Raw genomic sequence first — 7,322 nt, 5'->3', positions numbered from 1 at the left:
ACGCGTTGGCCAGGGGAATCCGATTGTTTCGGCCGGGAGACGGCAGGACCACCCTGGCAACGGAACGACCTGAGTGATGGCCCCTGTCCCGGCAAACGGCCCATAAAATGCGGCGTTTCGTCGACCAGCCGCGCAGCGCCGAAAATCCTTTCGGAACAATAACACGGCTGACTTATTGCACGAGTTATCTGGTCGTTACCTTTATGAAGAGATGAGCAATACACGTTTATTACAAACTGCACCTATGCATAAACCATTATCATTCATTTTTCGCCGCCAAGGCTGAAGTCGTCAAACCCGCTTCGACGCGAAAATAAATCTCCCGTTCTCCGCTTTTTATGAGTAAACATAAACAGATGAAAGGTCAATTAATTTGTGCTTAAATGCTGAGCACGACTCCAATAAAAGTGGGATGAATTACTCGTGGCCACTGGCTATAACACTCGTATTATTGGTGCTAGAAAGAAATGATTTATGTATTTTATTTCTTTAAAAAATCATTGCATTGATCGTATAATATCATGCATGGTGTCTTATTAAATTAAAAAATAAACCCTGCTTTTCCAAGTAAAAGGAATTCAATATAATCACTAACAGAGGAAACGACAGATTAAAGTGTGCAGGAATATCGATTTATAGATATATAGGTAATTGGATCCTGCAGAGAAAAAATATCGTTACTCGAATGAAGCTTTGGTGAGACTGATTTTCATTTGAAACTTTGAATTTATTGATTCAAAGAAGGGTCGTTTTATCCTTTAGATTTGTCTGACAGGTCCATAAATATAACCCGAATACACCAAAGCCTATGGCCATTCAAATTTATATACATAATTGACAATTTGGGAATATTAAATTTCGACGGCGGTAAATTTGTCCGGCTCTTTCTGTGAGCGCGGCGAAATCTGCATTCAATGTTCGGCCGGGTCCATCCCATCGTCAAATAATAAATAAATAAAAGACAACGGGCGAACGGCAAACAAAAAATCAGACGGAAGAAAAGAAAGAATTATTTCCATTCTGCTGCCGCGAGTGGCGCGCCGAAGAAAAGCAGGAGTTGCTGAATATTTGCCGCAGAATCTGGCAACTCGCGTGTGGTCCAGCCATCAATATCATTTTTATTTACAAAAGACACGACGCGCGGCAGCTTTTTTCTTGCGGCCGTCTTTGCTTTTTGTGTAATCGGCGACGTGTCCCAATCTGAATTACACGAGGCACAACAAGCCGCCTAACACACTCGATTTACCGTTTACCTGCAGGATCTCTTGTAAAACATTCCAAAATTGAGTTGCTTGGTTTTTAATTAACTTACCAAAATTTATTATCGCAGATGCCGACAATTTACATCGTCACGAAAATATAGTATTTAAAACTTTTTTATATTTATGGTGGTGAAAATATCAAATTTTATTGAAGAATAAAACGTATAGGATGAAATTTTTGGCTGTAGCCATTTGGGACATTTTTTTACAAGATTACAACGAAGGCTTAACTATGTTAGACTGTAGGTTCATTTAATGCGAAATAAAATATTTTTTACAACATTCTTAGTCATAAGCTAAACCAACTAAATATTATTGTTTTTTTTGTTTATTCTTGCTCTAGTCAAATACAATAAAATACTTTAATCAATTATATTATTTAATTTAGCAGCCATTAATTTTTCAATGCTTTTATTCCATTATTCTAGCATTTCAAGTATTTACGAGCTACAAAAGTAAGTGCTAATTAGGGCTATGAACACACACGTGGAGAAGTTGGTGATGAAACGCCTTATGAAGAGACCTAATAATTAAATAATTTAGTGAGGTACGGACCAACCAGCATGGAGAGCTATGTGCCTATACCTGCTTAAGAATGAAACACACCCGGACTCAAGTTATTAAAAGTATGCATGCGTAATTTTTATTTCTTTTGACCGTGGGCCAGAATTGGTAATTTGACGACAAGCATTCTTTCAGCTTTGCCGCCGCCGTTTTTATTACTTCCTTTGCTCTGTGGCATGCAAATTTAATTGAGAGATTGGTCGACCCGCAGTAAGAAGCTTCTTTTGACGTGATTAGCCTAACCAAATTTTATCGAGCACACAGACAAAATGGAATTCGAGGACACGACAATGTGGCAGCCATAATCAAATGATTTTATTGAACATGCGCTTATAACAGGCCATTTATTTTTAAGACTTTTTGCTTTCAATTTGGTGCTCATGTTAATTATCTTGTCTTAAATAAATTGACTAATACGCAACATATAGGCTGAAGATTAAAAAAAACTAACGAGAAGCTTTGCAGTCTTCATTTTACATTTGTATGCGAATTTACTCTATATTAGTAATGCTCAGATGCGTAAAAGTATTATAAGCCACATAATTTTCAAACGGTTTAACTTTGGCAGACAGTTTGTGATGTTGCATTTTTGGCATCAAGAGTTTTATTGCACAAGTTATTCTTAATAATTTAGTCGTGTTTCAGGAATTCCATACCAATTTTCAGTATTTCATTGGAAATAAGGATATTTTTTACCTGTTTGATTTTGTATTTAAGTTTGTTTGACACCAAATTTATCTAATCAACAACTCAATGTAGAAAACCACATTGAAATATTCAAAATCCACTCGATTTCAGTAAGAGCGTTTACTCATAAATCTCATAAACGTTTTGTCTCAGCGATATGAAGAATTTTGTAAATATTATTTTAGACATTTCATGTCAGCGTTGAATTTAATTAACATTTCTAAACAAAGATACGTGACTTTTAAAAGAAACATTATTCCAAAACATAAGGAGAATTTATGGAATCTTTTCAAAGTAATCGGTTTTCAAGCAAAAGCTCATGACGAGGTCATTGCCATGTTAGTAACATCGCAGCATCTAGGAATGTACGGAATGTTTGTGAAAAACTTAATTCTAAAGTGCTAGCTGATTATAATTGCGTGAATTGCCGTCATTAGCGGCGATTTTGAGCCTAAAAAGCCTGAAAATAGCAATTAATGCAGCTATCAAAGGAAATATTTACAAGAAAGTGTGCATGAAACAGCCATCATCGCCACAATATTCGCGTCGGCTCAATTTTGCCCAAACTAAGTCATTAAGAAAATTTGCCGCCAACAGCATGCGGCACGGTTATTTAGAATTTGGCAGAACGGGTTGCGGCACGAGGGAGCTGCTTTTTGCTAATTGAGCTAGGCAAGAGAGACACACTGACTGAGAGGCGCTCTCGCTATATATCCAATTATTAATGAGATACAGCTCCTGTGTGGTCCTCTCGGCTCGTCAGTCAAAGGCCGTCGTCGCGATTTTCGCCTGCTGCATATGAGATCAGCGCCCAATTTCAGCCGTTTTTTGCGCTCGCGATTCACGGAAACGCGGCTAATATTTCAAATTTTTACGTGCGCCCAGCTCCTTATAAAGGGACCCGCGAGGCGGATACAGAGACGTTTGCTCTATGCCAGCCGAAATCTTGATCTATGCCCTCTCGGATGTGCAAATTTTACGACGACTGAGCTAGCTGCCCGAGCAATTTTTGCGCTGCGTATTCGTCAGCGTGTGTTTTTGATTAGATCTAAACAGCTAGTGCCACTTTTGCACGGCACTATTCTTGTTGACAGCTCGTTTAAATAATTCTACGGCGTGAACAATTAGCAGTCAACTAATTTTCGATGTAAAATTAGTCGTTCTCCGCTTTTTACCTGCTGTGATTTGTGCATGAAGACCATTTCCATTTTGGCTTTTTAATTCATGAAGGAAAGAAAACAATAATGTGAGTACCTTTATACAACGTTGCTTTATACAGTTAATATTCATGTATGTGATTCAATTGATCGATTAATCGTTTTGCGAGTTGTCCAGGTGTCAATAGAGCGTTAGTCGAAATTCAAACCGCCGTTGCGTCTGTGTAATTCGTACAAACACTAATCAGAATTCTAATTTGCCCAGAATCAGATTAGGAAGCGAGAAAATTGGGCTTGGAAACACACACGCATAGAGTCAATTACACACACACACACACACACACACACACACTCATATGAGGTGCTGGGAGTGCTGCTGTTGGGTGCTGAGACGAGGAAAAATTTTAATTCATTAATCATCCGCCTATTATGACAGGCAAATGCGGCCTAATAGCGAAACGGATTATTGAAAAAGCCAACGCATTGATTACAAAAAGGAAAATTAAATCTCCGTGCAACCAATAAATCATTTTTTAACTGCACGGCGAGGTGTGAATAAAATGAAATCAGGGGTGTGCTCCTCTCCACTCTCGACTGATGAATTCTTCACAAATGGATCGGCCGCAATCAATGCAGAGCTCTTCACCACATTGTAGTGTGTATTATTTCCTTCCTAAGGCTCTCCACGTATATACACTATTTTCGACTCTCTTGGGTGCAGTTCTGTTTATAAAACGATCAATCCGATTCTTATCCTGCAGTGTCATCGCGTGAAATTGGTTTTGTGTTCGAACTCGCATTAGAATAATGGCCACACGCCTCTAATAGCGTGTACTAAAAGGCAAAACATAAATAAAATAAGCTTGGACAAAAGTCATAGTGCAGTTTTTATTGCTCCTTGCTCCTTGGTCAATGTAGGAGAAGACAACATTAAATTTTTAATCAAATTACCTACCACAAAAAAATCATTTTTGTTATCTTTTTATCTGTGATATCGTTAAAACGGTACAATCGAAGTGCCCTTGCCTATATAATCTTAATTTAGCAAAATTGCCAAGCAAAGCTAATATTATTAGGTTATCTCTACATTACTAATTTTACCGTCTCCGGCTATCAGCCGGGAATCATCTCAGCGTGAAAAATATCGCCTCTGATGCGAACTGGTGCGTTCCACTCTGGAAATTCATTTTTAGTAGAAATGCGCTGGTCGCTTTTGTGGGTTAAAAATTAATAAGGAAAAATACTGTCGTGAAGCTAGCGGGCCGTGGATTCTGGCCGGTCGGTCTTCTGTGCGTAGAGAGCGGCCGATGGTATCGAGCTGGCCGGTCAGGATTCCACCTCCAAGACCGGCTCACGCAACGCAGATGACCGCTCGTCGTGTTCACTTCACACCTTCACCACCGATTTTGTCCCACGATCTGAGTGTTTGATATGGAGCATTCAATGATCATGATTGATTTAAAATGAGAAGAGAAGGATTTTAATCATAATTTTGAAGACAATACGACGTGGAAGCTTCGTAAGGCTTCTAGCTGGTATTAACTGTTTGTATTTTACAATGTTTAAGAGGAACCATCTAAAAATTAAAATTGAAAATGTTCTGTATAAGTAGAGCTTGTACTGCAAAAATTGTTTATAAAAGATTAGTTAACATCCGTATCTAATGTGTCCCATGCTGCAATTAGTCTTTTTTCAATACTAGGCATTTTCTTTTAGTATGTTTAATGAGGATATTTATTAGACCCTATTTATATATTACAGTTTACCATATATAGGAAAAATATAGTGACCGGGATGGGTTGAAATTTTCAACGCTTGGATGATCTTAAACATTGATAATTTTAATTTTCTTTAAAACTCTCAAATATTTATAATCTAAACCTACAAATTAGTGCGTTCTTCGGGAGCAAATTTTTCTCCCTGGGAGTCCCGGTCCCGAAAAAATGTTTCCTCTGTTACCGGAATTTCCTGGTGCCCTTACCAAATATTTTTCCCGGGAATTCCCGCTCCCGACTCTTATTTCCCGATCCTTCCCGCTCCCGATTTCCCGCCAAAAATTTTAAAATCGAAAGTAGACACCAGCAATGTGCGTTGATAATTTTTAATTCTTAGCTCGCATATTTACAAATACAAACTTACTATGATCTTTTATTTTTCCGTGTTGAAGTTATAAATTATACTTTTCTTTGATAAAAAATCCACGGAGGCAATTTTTACTGGTCAACGTTAAATACTAAGTTTTAAATAAAATTCAATTTTCTGTAGATGCAGAAATTAGTAAAACTAAACCTAAAAAACTGCATTTTATTTAGATCAAGAACTTTTCTCCCGACTATTTTAAGTGGCGTGAATCATCAATGAAAGAAAATTCTGTATTCTGTAACATTTTTAGTTGTAGTGAATGACAAAAATGAAATATTACAGCTTGAACTCCGCAAATTGAAATTAGGACAGTTCATAAAGTTATCAAACCGTGAAAAATATCTAATATACAAAACATTCCTAGCAATTTTTTAATCATTCTAGGAAAATTAAAAGCGAGTTGTGAATGTGAATTTTGACTAGGTTCCCGGGAATTCCCGCTCCCGGCAAAACTTTCCCGCTCCCGTCCCGACCGTGGCTCCCGCCTAAAAATTTGGGTCCTGGCGCCGGGAATTCCCGGGAGATTCCGAGAGTCCTGAGACATTCCCGTCCCGGCGAACGCACTACTACAAATCAACACAAATATTACGGATAAAATGATTAATCCAAAGAAATAAAGCAGCTGTGCGTGATTAACAGTCAACATACACTAAAACAGTGATTTTGCACAAACTGGTTAATTAAATTTGAAGCCCGTGTTGGGATATTTTTTCTTGCTCACCAGAGATTAATTTGGTTTCATGAAGCAGTGGCAGGGCCAGTCGTGTTGAACGCACTCCACTATTGATGCGAGTTAATTACTTCGGGCAGACTATAAGATTGTAGATAAGGAGGAAACTATCGCGCGCATTATTACGCCGCGTTTGACAGGCGAGCGGACGCGGACGGACCTTCTCGCACTCTCGCATCTTATCATAATCTCGGCTTGTTAGACAAAATAAACCTCGCATTTCACGCCGATTTCATGGCGCGTTAACAAGTATTGTTATTAATGACCGCGCGGCTCGCACCTCCCCCGGTATTTTATCGTCTGCACACCCGCGCCACGTCATTTGCATCACCCGGCTAAACGGCGGCCGACATGCGAAAGCTGAAAATTATTTGCATTTGGCATGGAAGGCTTAAAACTGAGATGAATAGGTGCGAGTCACACTGATTGTGAGCTTGCAATTCGATTTGCAACGTGAAAGGGAACTGCGCTATTTTTTTTTGAAATTATACTTTTGTTTCAATTTGTTTGAATTGAAAAAAAAACATAAATTTATCAGTCTTTCATTGTCACATAATTTTTAGAACATGGATCTAGTTGAATTAATTGCTTGAAAAATTCCACCAGCTCCTCCTGTGATTTGAAATTTAATTATTCCTGAAAATGTGGGGCTGAGGCATTCGCAGAATTTCAGCCTAATTGGGATCCGACAATAATCGCATCTCCGCTTTCACTCGTTATTTATTCCGCGAGACGTGCAATAAGATTCGCTTTTAATTTATTAAACCCATAACTCGAAGC

The 7,322-nt window shown here is 38.4% G+C and overlaps 1 long non-coding RNA gene across 1 annotated transcript; it reads right to left on the bottom strand.

The window, feature by feature from the left end:
• Window positions 1-4,391: 4,391 nt before the first annotated feature.
• Window positions 4,392-6,659, bottom strand: LOC135934488 (uncharacterized). The gene is made up of 3 exons (XR_010574120.1): window positions 6,534-6,659; window positions 4,915-5,088; window positions 4,392-4,845 (listed from the first exon to the last, which is right to left on the bottom strand). It is a non-coding gene; the product is annotated as an uncharacterized LOC135934488 (long non-coding RNA).
• Between the last annotated feature and the right edge of the window lie 663 nt (window positions 6,660-7,322).

This window comes from Cloeon dipterum, chromosome 1 (genome assembly GCF_949628265.1).
Source record: "Cloeon dipterum chromosome 1, ieCloDipt1.1, whole genome shotgun sequence".
NCBI lineage: Eukaryota > Metazoa > Arthropoda > Insecta > Ephemeroptera > Baetidae > Cloeon > Cloeon dipterum.
This window is presented reverse-complemented; position numbering and strand designations above follow the sequence as displayed.